Source organism: Amblyomma mixtum, chromosome 1 (genome assembly GCF_055824585.1).
Source record: "Amblyomma mixtum isolate Tamu chromosome 1, ASM5582458v1, whole genome shotgun sequence".
NCBI lineage: Eukaryota > Metazoa > Arthropoda > Arachnida > Ixodida > Ixodidae > Amblyomma > Amblyomma mixtum.
The window spans coordinates 65,626,524-65,643,061 of NC_143012.1; the positions used below are offsets into that span (position 1 = coordinate 65,626,524).

Consider the following 16,538-nt stretch of genomic DNA (forward strand, 5'->3'; position numbering starts at 1 on the left):
AAGGAGGCTACACAGACACCGAAATTCATTTAACACGCAGTTTCCTCTCTCCTGTGCAATGCCTGCCGTGACCATCCTTGTAAACTGGTTTTTGAGGAAAGGAAACGGGGCAGTATCTGTTCTCTAGAGCGGTGGGAGGCTATACTGGCCAGCTCAGACCCGTTGACGCAAGTCCGGGCCACTGAGTGGGCTCACAAGGTCGCCAAGAGCCATGGGCTCGAAGCCACCTAGTATAATGCCCACTAGGGCTCAGTGCTGACAATAAACGTTTTCCAATAAAAAAAATTGTGAACACCTGAACGGCACCGTAAGGGAAGGAAAGAAGGTGGGTGTGAAAGAAGAGACAGAAAGAGGTGCCGTAGTGGAGGTCTCTGGAATAAGTTTGACCACCTGGGGATCTTCAACATGCACTGACATCGCACAGCACACGGGCGCCTTTTAGCGTTCCGCCTCCATTGAAACGCATCCGCTGCGGCTGGTTTCGAACCCGGCTCCTCGGGCTCGGTAAGCGAGCGCCTTAACCACTGAGCCGCCGCGGCGGGTAACCTTTCTTTACATATTTCACAATTCTTCTGCCCACTTCACTCTTCTGCCTACGGCTGTTTGTCTCCCATTTGAACCGTACTTGACACCCTAACGCTCCATCTCTTGCTATTCTAAGCATTATATACCGCCCCCAAATTCATCTCTTCTTAATTTCACCTAGGATATGATTTCTTGCGTTTGCCCTCTAATCTACTGGCATCCCTCAGTGCGTCATAATGCTCGGCGAGTTGCCTTTCCATATCTTCCTTCATGGTACTTAATCTAATTTCAAAAGTTTTTATTCTAGTATGCTTTTTCAAGTTTGGATCCCCCACGAGAGTGGTGACAATATACAGCTGTGATAAAGTCTACTTTGGATGAAGGTTAGTTGAATCTTTCATAACTTAAGTGCAGCAGCCAATGCACTCTAACCTTTTGTTGCCCTCCCAGTGACTTTGTTCTCTCGTGCCGGATGTACGGTCACGCTTCATGTATTTTTTAAGGTTCTGATTACGGATGCCGCTAATGTGCTTCAAGATATTCGCAGGTTTTCTGTGCACACCTCCACTCAGCATAGCTCTCTTTTCCTCTTCCTTTCCTGAGGGCTGATTTGTACACCAGACAGTTATCCTTTAGGCTGACCCCTGCACGTTTCCCTCAAATTAACCTCTCCTTCCAGAACCGCCGCGGTGGCTCAGTGTTTACGGCGCTCGGCTGCTGACCCGAAATACGCGGGTTCGATCCCGGCCGTGGAGGCCGAATTTCAATGGAGGCGAAATTCTAGAGGCCTGTGTACTGTGCGATGTCAGTGCACGTTAAAGAACCCCAGGTGGTAGAAATTTCCGGAGCCCTTCACTACGGCGTCTCTCATAGCCTGAGTTGCTTTGGGACGTTAAAGCCCTAATAACCAATTACCTCTCCTTCCCTATTGTAGTAGTTCGCCCGTTGCACGCTCAGTCATGCGCTGCAATTCATACCCTGATCCTGAGTTCTTTTGACGGGCAAAATTATCATCAAATGAAAGGTCGTTAATTTATTGTGCATTAACTCCCTCACCTACTTTTAATTCAACACCTCCTAAGTTTCTCTTTGAAATCAGGAGCTTCGCTTTTTAATATAATCATGCCTACAAGTCTCTTCCTTTACAGGATTCATCGCAACATTTCAACTCTGAAATACATTTCAAATAGAAATGCTACGCTGTAACGCAACGAAATTTTAACGCAGCTCGCTTTAAACTTGGCTACCTTTGGTTACAGCGACGCAATAGAAATGCTTAGGCTTTTTTTCTCTCTCTACATTTGTCAAATTACAAATGGCATTCGTAGGTACAAGGGCAATAATACACACAGTAAAAAATTTTACACCCCTAAGGGTGTAAATGGCTTGTCGCATGGGGAGCACCCTAGGGATGAGTATATTGACACCCCTTTGATTGGGGTGTTGCATCTGCACCCTTCCAAGTGGGGTGCTGGGACCACACCCTATTGCTAGGGGTGCTGAACCTACACCCTTCAAAGTAGGGTGTGGCTGGGAGCACACCCTTTTGCTAGGCACGCTGAACCTGGACCCTTCAAGGAAGGATGTTTCCCATATGGCAGGTGTGTTCCTGTGACCGTTCGCAACCCTATTGGAAATGGTAATGGAAAACGTGGTGGACTGCTGGTGACATTTGGACGGCTGGGAGATGTTGGGGCAGGGGCCATGCGGCCACGTTACATCTGTCACAATGAGACATCCAAAAATTTCGAAAAAGCTGAAGCTTGTAGAGCCAGTTTTATTTTGTCTTCATGCTCCTCTTGCTCTTCTTTACCACTTGCCAATGCAGCTGGGCCCCATGAAAGAGCCTTGTTGATGTACTGCCGGTGCATGAGGGCATTGGAAAACTGGGCGATGCACTCTGCAGAAAAGATTCAAGTGAACAAATTAGGATCCACAAGTTTTTTTCCTTGCCTGTATTAGTGTGTTAAAAGAGTAAGCACTGTATTGTGGCCACAGGAATAAAGTGAGCCTAAATCAAGAACCACTGAAGCTATTCACACTCAAAAAGAAAAATAATTTGAGGTTCATACTCCATATATCATACGCTCATCATTAAGTATCATCATCAGCAGCATAACTAGCACCACCACAAGACAAAGGTCTCGCCTATGTCCCTACAAATAAGCGTGATGTGTGCCATAATGAGCAAAATACAAAAAAGTCATATTTTTATTGTTCTCTGACGGCTTTTAGTGGGGTATTAATAAGAGGGACAATATAAAGGTAACATCATAAAGGTGAGAGCACTAGCACAGCTGAGACGTCGCAGACGATACATTAAGACAGAAAAGAGGCATACACTTCATGATATATCAGTTGCGAAAAAATAAAAACAGCAGCAAACAAAACGTAAAACAAACCAGTATCAATGCTCCAAGTGACATCACTTATTTCCTGAATTTTGAGGGACCACATGGAATGAAAATGTGGTGAGGTAGCCCATTTATTCTTCAATGGGAACAGGAAAAAATTCTTGAATTAGTGGTGGTGGCGTCCTGGTTTGGGGCAGGGCAGCAAAAGTTAACAAAGTTGTGGAAAAGTAATGCAGAGTATATGGAATACACCTAAACGAGCAATTTCCCCTTTTATGCAGTAATGTCTGGTGGTCAAGTGAGATGACTGATTACACATAATCTGTACCGAGTGTCGCTGTTGGATTAAGGGAGTTGGTGGCATAGCTTCAAACAGTTTGGCACAAATTTGGAAGAGCTAAAAATTACTTCAGTTTGGAGTCAAAATTTTTGTGCATAAATTGCACAGCATGGCAAGAGCACACAGGCCTAGGCATCTCCTGATGAACCCGAGTACCTTTGCGGTGCCAGAAGCATGCATTGTGACATGCTCCAAGCTTGTGGAGCTGCATTTGGTTAAGGTTTCTCCATACCATTAACCCTAGAGCTGGAAAAGGATGTCAATACGTTGTGACAAAAAACGCAGACAAGACAAGAACGAGGAAGAAATAGATACGACGGCATGAGTACTGACTTTCAACAAGGTGTATTGGAAAGCACTTCAAAATATAAACACTGCGGCCTAAAGAAACAACGAACAAAGGGCACCTTGTGTCAACCACATTGCATGTGTTGAAAACAAAACAAAAACTGATTAAGAAGCATTTAAGAACATGAACTCTTCCTTAGCGAGCAATAAAGAAGGTGCGCTAACACAGTGATTGAGGTTTTTTGAAATTTCAGCGGCCTCGATTATCTCATGCACAAACTTTTCTGTGTCTGTCAGGCACAATGCAGCACGTGAATTCTGGTTCACAGCGTTCAGGATCTGGCAACGATCGCAATCGCGAAAGTAGTGAATCATGAAATTTCTCCCCCAAGCTCTGTTCACATCGTCATGGTGGTCTTTTGACCTCTCAGTGGCACACCTGTCTGTCTGCCTAATGTAAACATAGCCGCATTTCAAGAGGATCGAACACACTATGTCTTCTGTGCAGTGTACGAAGGGACTCTGATAGCTGATCTCAGTTGACTGCTTACACACGTACTGAAGCTTCATAGGTGTGGAGAAAACATCAATGCCAACTCGACTGCCGATTTTCTTTAGCCAGTGCGATGAATTGTAAATAAAGTGAACAGGTTCTTTTGGGATTTACCATCTCGACGAGGGCACAACAGGAATGTTTCAACTTCTGCTTAAAGCAATCGGCTACACACACTAACAACGGTTCTGAATATTCAGTGCACGCATTCTTTATCGCTCCCTAAGAAAGAGTTCACGCTCTTAAATGCTTCATATTCAACTTTTGTTTTGTTTTCAACAGATCCAATGTGAATGTTACAAGGCGCCCTTTCATCACTCTTTTTTTTAGGCCACAATGTATATATTTTGACGTGCTTTCCAAAAAACCTCGTTGAAAGTCGGCGCTCATGCCGTCGCATTTCTTCCTCATCATTGACTTCTTTGCACTGTTTTGTCACGATGAATTACCAACAAGCCCATTCATCCGTCTTGCAAAAGTCAATACAGTCGCGGTAGCTGAGATAGTTGGGGCATTCTTCTGAATAATGCACTCATAATAACATGGTTGGGACATAGACAGGGACTGTTATTGAATGGCTAATATTAGTGTACTTTGGTAATATGCTTGGTTTGGTTTATGGGGGTTTAACATCCCAAAGTGACTCAGGATATGAGGGATGCCGTATGTTTTTGCATATTGATATACTGGGCTTCATAAGACAAGCAGTACAACAGGAAGCAATGAATCTACGCTAATATCATAGAATGAAGGCTCAGACATGAGAGTGTAGCTAAAAGGTTATATTGAGAAATTCAAGTCGATGACACTCGCCTAAAATAATCTAAATGTGGGTGAAAATCTGTTGTAAATTCAAAAAGTTGGATTCCACATAAATAAAGAGAATGGGAGCTGTGATGATTGGTATACAAAAATTAGTTTGAATTATGGTGGCAAGTAATATCCAGACTCATTTCGTGCTCTAACAGTTTATGTGAAATGCACATCAATAAAATAGGAGAACAGTTTGAGGGGTCAGAACGGTTTCCAGTCTTAATGGTTGACAGGTTGGCTTCAGGTTGTCAGGGATAAAACCAAGAGGTTTGGATTGGCTAAAATTTATTCGTAAAATGTGGTTCCACACATCCTTAGTAGTTTAAAGTATGTCAGAAGGCTTCTGACCCATAACTCAGGTACTCGAAAGCTTGTGATTATCAATGAGTTCTGAGACATGATGAGGAGTAATGGTTAATGCAGTAAAATGGGCAACAAATAACTGATTTTCTCAAGAAAGCCCCCATGGGACATGCTGTCAAGACATAAATTCCCAAGGATTCTTCAATTAAGCCCGAAATGTCAGTTTATGAGCAGCCACTTTGTTATAACCATCACACACAAAAAAGAGAGACACCAGAGGCCCTCCTTATTCACTGAAAACAAGGGAGAATCATGAGACATCATTCCAGCACACAAAATTACACAGATGAAGATAATAACTCCATGGACGCCGGATTTCAACTGAGGCTTATTCCACAACACAGGCTTTTTATGTGCAAAGGTGTACAAGTGATCCCTGGGGCTGAGAAGTATATCCGCGACCAGATAATTATTCATGGTGGCAAAAACTGAAACACACAAAAATAACATAGGGACAAAGGTACCTTGCCACACACATTCAACACATCGGCACGCCTATGCATCACCTCCCTGGCTGACCCAACAAACACATTTGCCTTGAGATAATCTAGTTCCTTTTTCCGGAGTGCTACAGAAGGGCTGCTGATATAATTCTCTTTTTCAGCAGAGATACAAAAGGCTTCAAAAATTTCCCAGCTCTTCCAAGTGCTAAACTTGCACTCTTGGCATGCATGCAGGCCGATGCGTTCAGCTTGAGTGGCAAGATACCCTTCCGCCTAACCTTGAATAATTGTTACCTGGTCGAGGAAATACTTTTCAGCCCCAGGGATCATTAGTACCACTTTGCATGTAAAAAGCCCATGTTATGGAATAAACCTCAGCTGAAGTCCGGGGTTCGTGGTGTCTACTCTTTTTGTTTATGTGTTTTTGTACACTCAAATGATGTCTCATAATTCTACCCAGAACCAAATAGCCCACCTCTCCATGCTTAGCAGAAACAAGACAGCAGTAATGAAACCAGTTATCTCATGTGTCCACTTTTTTTTTACATCTGTGACCTGCGATGAGTGGCACAACAACACATATTTAAGTTAACACGCATGCGTCATAATGTTAATATTCATAGTCGAAAAAGTATCACACAATGTAGCCGAAAACATGCACACATTTCGCACTTCATGCATAGAATGCAACATTTAAAAGAAGACCAATTTTGGATGTAAAACTTCAAATGGCCTGCAACAGGCCTATTCTAACGACCAAATAATATTACTCATATAAACATATGAGGCCAGAGCTATCCAAACTGTTCCAAGCAGTACCATTAAGGAAAAGAGCAATGAAAGTAAAAGAACACTTAATGACAACCACAAAAACAAAACACAATGCAGTAACAACTTACAACACAGGTTTTGACTCCATATGGTGGCCACAAAATCCATGCCATTGACTCGTACTGGAAGACAGATGTGCCACCTGCAGATAGATACCAATTTCCCATTATCACTATGACAGGAGTACAAAAACAAGCATGCGAACTCGGTCCGACAGTGAATATCGCATGAATGTAAAAAGATCAGGAAAAATATACTTGCCCAAGTATACGCCTCAACACAAAGGAAAACTATCCTGTTTAAAATGCATCAGTTCCCCTAGCAATAATAAAGGATTCTTGCTATGAGGAAAATAAATCTGCAAACGGCCGTTCGAACGCGTAGATATAAACATCGTAATAACTGAGACAATTATTGCGCCACTTCCTTTTCTCAAAAACCAATTTCCAACTAAAGCAGAGTGATCAAAATGCAAGATCCTATACTCTGGGTAACCAGAAACGCGATCGGCATCATAGAAAAAAAGATGTTCACATACTGATTTAAAAATTAAATCCTGAGGGCCGGAAATTAACTTTAGTTGGTAACTGCAACCTGAGAGAGTGCTTTGGATATTGTGGGGCTTGAATTCAGACGCAAAAAATGGGCACTGATAGTATTGGAGGGCTCAAGATTAATTTAGACGACCTAGAATTTCTTAACGTGAGCTGACATCGCACTGCACAGGGGCATTCTTTTTTTCATTTCACCTCAATCGAAATGCGGTTACTACGATGAGGATCGACCCCACGACCTAAGGTTCAACAGCCTAGCACCAAGCAAAATCCGCGGCGCATAGAAAGTGTTTGAATCCCCGCGTCCTCAAAGTGCTAACGCTATCTCGAAAGACAATCATACATTTTACGCGCAGCCAAAGTGCCGATCCTTGAAACGTGCGCGGTGGTGTGAACAAGCATGGGCAGAAACGCGTATAACGAGTCATATAAGTTAAAAAACCTGTGCTCAACAAGAAAAAAAAAACGCGCAAACAGGTTCACGCGCATACTAAAATCATGCAAAGCTAGCGCACGCACGGTAGCATCCCTTTTGCCAAAACAAGTACCGACAATTCTTGGCAGAGCAACTCACCGCGGCGACATTTGGCCAGCCAGCGACAAACAAGCGCCTTAAACACTTTTTAGAGCATTGAGCACGAATAAGGCAGCAGTACGACAGGTCACCGTTCGAGCATTATATGCTTCGGATAATGCACAAGAGTACTGCTTACCTTTTCAGACGATTGCGTAGTCGTGCAGAACGCTGTTAGCCTTCGTGTCACGGGCACTACACCAACCAGCGCGAGTTCAGCACGAGTGCTGCGTAGCCGGCACACTCTACCACGTAGTCACACAGAAAAAAATATTCCAGGCCTCATTTCGAACCTTTCACCCGCGACACTCCACGCATCTTTGTGCCTGGACACCCATCCTGCACTGCACAAAGCGCACAGACTGAGACCAGAAAAATGACCCTTTTCCTCGACTAGGGTATGTCGACAGCACTACGCGATTGTGCACCCTTGTGCAAGAAGAAACACACGAAAACCACAACACATTTCACGACGGCTCACAATCCAAGTAGCGAATTTTAACAACCGTCGCAGCGCGTCGCACATGGCGTCGCACCGTCCGAACCGCCATGAGGGTTATACAGAAAAACAGCTACCGGCAGCCACCTGGCGGTGACAATCAGTTTCTGTTTCGGTTTCGATGTGAAAAAGTTTTTTTTCCTACTTTTTATTTTAATTTTGCTAATATAATTGGGTAATCAGCCGTCTCGGTGCCCGAGGAAATTTCAGCGCTTGCCAGCAATTACCACTGGTAGAAACGCGCGGATTAACGACCTGTTGCTTGCGCTGCTGTTGCTTCCACAGGCAAGAACATTAATCAGACATCCTCCGCATCTTACTCCCAAGTCGGCTTGCAGCAACATCCTGCTTACTGGATTGTATAAATGGGTGATTATAAAGAATGTTTCTCACGGAACCACATGGGATCATTTTTGATACCTATACAGAAACAAACACTTTTCGAGCTTGCACCACAAAAGCATGCTTGCAGGTCCAGGACAAAGCAATTTTTAAGCTTTCAGCATGACATTCTAAACTGCTTGCTGCATGCTTCTACACATGCATTGCACTTACTGAACTTTTTTTATTATCACATGTTCCTCAATTACAAAGTTAATTTTTCTGTGAATGTTTGCAGTGTAATATGCTGCATTTTGTCTTGTTTCCACTTTTCATGCTTCACTTTTCCGGTGATTAAAATCATTTTTTATGAAATAGATTTCACCCATTGTCATCTGTAGTGTTAGATGAGGTCCTCAGATTATATTTCTTTTTACAATAATGCCAGAAAATAAATGCAAGGCACTTAAATATGACAGAGTACTGAAGAGATGTAATCAAGAGCAAATTGTTCAATGATTTGTTCAGCGTAAGTGATTCTGGCAGACTGGTAGTGCGCATATGTGTTACACAATTCTAAAAACTGCTTGAGGAAACAGTTGTGTTTAATTGGCAGTTTTTTGCCAACTAGATGTAAAGATATGCGTATCTGTTCGAAGTAATGTTAAATGGCAAATATTTATGCGTGGCTACCGCTTTTTTAGTTGTATCTCTGGTACACACGAGCCTTGAAAAGCAGTATATACTTAAATATATGGTCATTACAAGTAGCCTCCTTACACCCTTTCTACACCCTACGCAAAATGAAGGGTGCTTGGAGGAATAGCACCCTTTCAGACAGTGATGAAGGGTGTTAGGGCAAAATAAGGGTGTTATAAAGGTGCACCAAAGGGTGCACATTGCCGGAGCACCTTTTAAGCACCCTTAAGGGTGTAAAATTTTTTACTGTGCAGATCGCTTCCACTGTACCTGGTAGAAGTTCCAAGTGTCACTCGCCATGATGAGCCCATATAGGGACAAGACTAATGTGAGCTGTAGTATACGCTGCATGACTCTCGCGCTTAGGTTTACACTGAACAGTGCGAGCTCAATCTGGAATGCCTATTTATGCTGCACGGATGATAGTGCGACAAAAACAAGAGCCCTAATCTGTTCACCGATCGAAACTTGTCGCACGCGGATCCGCTCGGATGTTTACGTGCTGGCGGTTTCCTGAGCCTTTAACCTTTTTCACGTCCATCAGGCAGCTTCGCTATAATTTGAGTTAGCCCTATCACTCCATGTACAGTCGTGAGCAAAAGTGGAGAGATCGGCGCTTCGGCGGCGGGAGCAGTTGCGGGGCCGCCCCACGGCGCTGCTATCTCGCCGCGCTCGCTCGCTGCGAGAGTGCCTCGAGTGACGACAAACTTCCCCCTCGCTCTCGCGCGGGTGTTTATCACGACTGATAAATTCCTAGTGCGGATTTCGGCTACTCTGCTGGTGAACGGTCGCGTCGACGAGGAGTGTGAAAAGAAAAGTGTGTAGTTCCCGAAGGGAAAGTAGCGGCAGCTGCTCCCACTCGGCGCGCTTCGGCGGTAACGCCGTCGGTGGCTTGCCTGCCTAATCAGCCGGCGGCTGGCACTTTTCAAGAAAAAAAAAATGCTCAGGAAACTTTGCTCGAGCCTTTCAGGCCTGATTTTTGTCTTCAATCAGTAAATAGCTGTGAGAATGCCATGTTGGGATCGCGGGAAAAACACAGAAAAAAGCTGTTCTTTAGCACTAATGCATCCGCATATTGAGAGCGCGTGTGAAATGCAAGCAGAGCCTTGATGTTGCGCCTTAAGTGTTGCAAAATTAGCATAGTTTCAACTCTTCACTGTGTGAAATGGGCATAGGCTACCTTTACTGAAGTTATTCGTTATGCGTGTGAATGGTGACGGCCTTGTGATACGAGTTCTCTGTATCAGATCTCACTATGCACGGAGTCATGTTGCAAATTTGCAAGTCTGATGCGCGCGATTTGCGATGTCCATGAGCGACCGGTCTTTTTTGCAAGCTTGGAAGGTGCTACAGACAAAAACGCACAGAACATTACCCGTTATTTTCTTAGGACTTATGATAAGCTTTTTTTTGGTACAGTATAAATGAATGGGACACGACCACAAGAGCTGGCTGACAAAACAGGCGAATTCTTGAAAAGAAGAGAAAAAATTCCCCCTTGGCCCAAGTTAGTAGTGTTGTTTCTTGAAATGCTAATTTTATTTCTTTAGGCTGCGGGCGTGTGAAATGATTCGCGTTGAAAGCAGGTTTCTTTGCGAAGGGCCGCAGAATATACTAAGGTGCTATGAGACGTGAGAAGATTTTTTAAACTCTATTCACGATACCTGCAAGCTCAGTATGCATTCTGCTGAATCTGCACAAGAGTGCTGTGTCATAAAATACATCATCATCATCATCAGCCTGACTACACCCACTGCAGGGCAAAGGCCTCTCCCATGTCTCTCCAATTAATCCTGTCCTTTGCTAGTTGCCGCCACTGTATCTCCGCAAACTTCTTAATCTCATCCGCCCACCTAACTTTCTGCCCTCCCCTGCTACGTTTTCTTTCTCTTGGAATCCACTCCGTTACCCTTAAGGACCAGCGGTTATCTTGCCTTCGCATTACATGCCCTGCCCAAGCCCACTTCTTCCTCTTGATTTCAACTAGGATGTCATTAACCCGCGTTTGTTCCCTCACCCACTCCGCCCTCTTCCGATCTTTTAACGTTACACCTATCATTTTCCTTTCCATAGATCGCTGCGTTGTTCTTAACTTAAGCTGAACCCTCTTTGTTAGCCTCCACGTTTCTGCCCCATAGGTGAGTACCGGTAGGATACAGCTGTTATATACTTTTCTCTTCAGGGATATTGGTAAGCTACCATTCATGACCTGAGAGAACCTGCCATACGCGCTCCACCCCATTCTTATTCTTCTAGTTATTTCCCTCTTATGATCCGGATCTGCGGTCACTACCTGCCCTAAGTAGACATATTCTCTTACGACTTCCAGCACCTCGCTACCAATTGCGAACTGCTGTTCCCTTGCAAGGCTATTGAACATTACTTTCGTTTTCTGCATGTTAATTCTTAGCCCCACCGTTCTACTCTGCCTGTCTAGCTGATTGATCATGCTTTGCAGTTCTTGTGCCGAGTGGCTTAGCAAGGTAATGTCATCAGCTAATCGCAAATTACTCGGGTATTCTCCAATAACTCTTACCCCCAACTCTTCCCATTCCAGTCCCCGGAATACCTCCTGTAAGCAGGCAGTGAAGAGCATTGGCGAGATAGTGTCTCCCTGCCTGACACCTTTCCGTATTGGAATTTTATTGCTGACTTTATGGAGAACTATAGTAGCTGTGCAATCGTTATAAATATCTTCCAATATTTTCACATAGCACTCTTCCACACCCTGATTCCGCAATGCCTGCATGACAGCTGAGGTTTCCACTGAGTCGAATGCTTTCTCGTAATCAATGAAGGCTATATATAGGGGTTGGTTATATTCTGCGCATTTCTCTATCACCTGATTGATAGTGTGAATGTGGTCTATTGTCGAGTATCCTTTACGAAAGCCTGCCTGATCATTTGGTTGACTAAAGTCCAAGGTTGTCCTGACTCTATTAGCGATTACCTTAGTAAATACCTTGTAGGCAACGGACAATAAGCTGATCGGTCTGTAATTCTTCAAGTCCTTGACGTCTCCTTTCTTATGAATTAAGATAATGTTGGCGTTCTTCCAAGCTTCTGGTACTCTCGAGGTCACAAGGCATTGCGTATACAGGGTGGCTAGTTCTTGTAGCACAATCTCTCCTCCGTACTTCAGCAAATCTGCTGTTACCTGATCCCCACCAGCTGCTTTCCCTCTTTGCATTGCTCCTAAGGCTTTCTTTACTTCCTCCTTCGTTACTGGCGGGATGTCCCATTGCTGTGCTCGACTGCCTCCCTCAGTAACTTGATGATTACATTCGCTACTGTATAGATTTGTGTAGAACTCTTCGGCTAAGTCAACTATCTTATCCATATTGCTGATGACATTGCCCTGTTTGTCTTTTAGCGCATACATCTGGTTTTTACCTATGCCCAGTTTTCTCCTCACTGATTTTAGGCTACCTCCATTCCTTAGAGCATGGTCGATTTTCTCCATGTTAAACTTTCTTATGTCGGCTACCTTGCGCTTATTTATTAACTTACATAGCTCTGCTAGTTCTATCCTGTCTGTGGAGTTAGACGTCCTCATGCTTTGACGTTTCTTAATCAGATCTTTAGTCTCCTGAGATAGCTTGTTGGTATCCTGTCGAACTATCCTGCCACCTACTTCTGCGGCGCACTCGGTAACGATAGCTGTAAGGTTATCATTCATTGTTTCAACACTACTGTCGTCTTCTTCAGTTAAAGCGGAAAATCTGTTTTGCAGCGACATTCTGAATTCCTCTACCTTCCCTCTTAATGCTAACTCGTTAATAGCCTTTCGCTTCACCAGTTTCCTACGTTCCCTCTTCAAATCTAAGCTAATACGAGACCTTACCATTCTGTGGTCGCTGCAGCGTACCTTACCGAGGACATCCACATCCTCTACGATGCCAGGGTGTGCACACAGTATGAAGTCTATTTCATTTTTAGTCTCACCATTGAGGCTTTTCCACGTCCACTTCCTGTTTGCTGGTTTGCGGAAGAAGGTATTCATAATCCGTAAATTATTTCTATCTGTGAACTCTACTAATAACTCTCCCCTACTGTTCCTAGAACCTATGCCATAGTCACCTACCGCCTTGTCTCCAGCCTGCTTTTTACCTACCTTTGCATTAAAGTCGCCCATCAGTACAGTGTACTGTGATTTTACTTTGGTCATTGCCGATTCCACATCCTCATAGAAGCTTTCATCTATCTGGTCATCATGGCTTGATGTAGGCGCGTAGGCCTGCACCACCTTCAGCTTGTACCTCTTATGAAGCCTAATTACGATAGCTGCCACTCTCTCGTTAATACTGTAAAACTCCTCGATGTTGCCAGCTATATCCTGATTTATGAGAAATCCCACACCTAGTTCTCGCCTATCTGCTAATCCACGATAGCACAGTACATGCCCGCCCTTTAGTACTGTATACGCCTCATCTGTCCTCCTAACCTCACTAAGCCCTATGACATCCCATTTAATACCGGCAAATTCCTCCAGCAGCACTGCTAAGCTAGCCTCACTTGATAAGGTTCTTGCGTTAAACGTTGCCAGGTTCAGTTTCCAGAGCGATGGCGTAGCGATGGCGTAGAGGTAGAGCCTCCGCCTCGCGTGCAAGATGACCGGGGTTCGAATCCCGGTGCCACGCAATTCTCCACCGGATAAAAAAAAAAGCTCCGCGCGTCGATGGAATTGCATAAACAGACTTGGAGTGCGGCCTGATTTCGGTGACCAGAACCGACAACGCACTTCCTCATCAGAACAGGATTTGGCCACCCTGGTGTAGTACTTGGCCACAACCTTCTATGAACAAACCAATTAACCCTCATAAAATACAGCATGAGGTAACTCGGAATTTCTGATGAAAGCAGTTGCATAATGACGCGTTTTGGAAGGACAACAGAGACAGAGCTGCTGTTCCTGTCTATACAGCAATGGAACTGAAAAATCGCTCTCTCCGATTCTCGGGTAACACAAAACGATTCGCCATTGAATGAGGATGGTTGCTGCTGTTGGTGACTGTTGCAGCTTATGGTTTTTTTAGGTTTAATGTCCCGAATCAACTAGGGCTACGAGGGACGTCGTAGTGGAGTGTTCCAGATAATTTCGACCACTTGGGGTTGTTTAATGACCGCTGACATCGCACGGTACACAGGCGCCTTCTGTTTTGCCTCCATCGAACGCGGCTGGATCGAACCTGCCTCCTAGGGCTCAGCAGTCGAACGAACCACTGAGTCACCGCGGCGGAGAGGTAACTATGGTAATAGTAGCAGCCACTCGGAAATGGGTAACATGGCATGCGATGGAAATAAGTAGTAGACAGAAATCTTGCTCTCGTAGGGGTCCGTGGTCCCTGACAAGGCCCTATCCATATCAAGGATACTTGTCCTTCGTAGGCTAATATATTGTAAATACGTGCGAGCCTGCAGTAAATTTGCATTACCAAAATTCTGAGCCTTGCACAACTACGGCCAAGATGCCCTACATTTTGGTCCAGATTGAAACACGGCCGCAGCATAGTCGCTTTAAGTGACAAGCAAACCACAGGTTCAAGCATTTTGGTGGCGAAACAGGGCATTGGTGATACACTGGGAGATCGTTTTATCAATCGATCTCTATCATGAGCCGCTATCGCGTCGAAGCTTCTGCGTCCGAGTACGGCGCTTTCTCAGCCATCGCGCGGCTTTCACTTGGTGCTGGCGATTCCCACGTGATCATGGTCCGATATGACGGCTATATTAGCCGTTGGTTCATGCCAAGCTCTGCCTTTTGCAAGTATGTCGCCGCCGGTGCCTATCGCCGAACGAAGACGAATCGTCGAACTGAGCTTGCAGGGCACTTCGCAGAGTGCAATTTGCCGGATTAGTGGCCGTTCGAGGAATGCCGTAAGTCGAGCTATACATGCATACCGGGATGAAGGTGGCCGACTTGGTGACGCAGAGCGCAGTGGTCGACCACGGATCACCGACGAAGAGACGGATCAGCTGATCGTCGCAGCTGTTGTGGCAGACCCCTTCATTACTTCCCGCGAGATACGTGAAGCCTTGGGCCTTCAGGTGTCACCGTCAACAATACGAAGACGCCTCAAAGAAGCAAGCTTAAGCAACTCTGTTGCGGCCCAGAAGCCATACCTTACAAGCAGGCAACGGCTTCAGCGGCTCCAATTTGCTCAAGCCGTGCAGCACTGGACGACCACCGACTGGAGGGAGGTTGTATTTTCTGACGAGAGTACTTTCTCCGGTCTGTGGGACCAGCAGCAGAAGGTCTGGCGCCCCTTTAACTGCAGGTATGTGAAAACCGTTTCTCCGATGCTGAGTATCCAATGCGTTACGTATACTTAGCCGAATTGCGGGTTTAATATGGTTTTATTTCTGTAATATTAGAAACGCGTAAACGTTAGCACATGTCAAAAAAGAGTTGAGCACTGACGTCAAATTTAGCGCCCTTCAGCCATTGGTGCCATTACTTCAAAATAATATAATTCTCACATTTCTTTTCTGCGCTTCAGATAAATATGTTTGTCATGGCTATGGTCTGTTACAGCGGTAGCGGTGTTATTCATCTTCTCTTATTCAAATACCGGTCTTTATGCAGTATCCGTTTGCAAAAAAGGTTAAGGTCTTGATTTTAGGTAGTCAAATATCAGGAATTTCTCTATATAGGTTTCTAATATATTATTGGGCTTCCTTTGGACTAAAGAGATCATGTAAACCTGTTTTGTTCTCTTCGTCACCTCCGTCCACGCTCCTGTTTTACAGATATCTACCAGAGTACACGTCAAGCGTGCTCTCAAGTGGCAGGTGCTCTGTGAATGTGTGGGGTTGCATCAGCAAGGATGGCCTGGGCCCCCTCGTGCGCATTGAGGGCCGCTTCAACGCATGCGCATATGCTACCATCATTGAACAGAAGCTGATCCCCCATGTGCTTGGTGGCCCTTTCAGCGACGGCTTCTTCCTGTTTCAGCAGGATCGGAGCCCTGTGCACACAGCTCGCGCCGTGGGCACACTTCTTAACCAGCTGGGAATCCGCACGCTGGAGTGGCCACCAGCAGGTGTTGACCTAAACCCGATTGAGAATGTGTGGGGGATGATAAAAAAGGCACTGGCAGCCCGGAATCTAAGCACGGCTACATCAGATGAACTGTGGAGTGCCGTGCAACAAGAATGGAACAGGCTGCGCGAGAGCGAGAGCGTTGTGCCGGCAATGTACGAGTCTATGCCGCGCCGTGCAGCTCGTGTAATTGCCGTGAATGGCCAGTTTACAAAGTATTAGAGCACCATTGCTTTAATTTTTTTTTTCAAGGCAATAACGATCCCGTGATTGCCCTGCATTTTGTGGTAACTTATTTGAAGGGGGTGTATGAAGCGGGGAGCCAGAGTGCCTTGTGTT

The 16,538-nt window shown here is 45.0% G+C and overlaps 1 long non-coding RNA gene across 1 annotated transcript; it reads right to left on the reverse strand.

Moving 5' to 3' along the window:
* Nucleotides 1–2,270: 2,270 nt before the first annotated feature.
* Nucleotides 2,271–8,160, reverse strand: LOC149366556 (uncharacterized). The gene is made up of 3 exons (XR_016285955.1): nucleotides 7,778–8,160; nucleotides 6,579–6,652; nucleotides 2,271–2,425 (listed from the first exon to the last, which is right to left on the reverse strand). It is a non-coding gene; the product is annotated as an uncharacterized LOC149366556 (long non-coding RNA).
* Nucleotides 8,161–16,538: the final 8,378 nt, after the last annotated feature.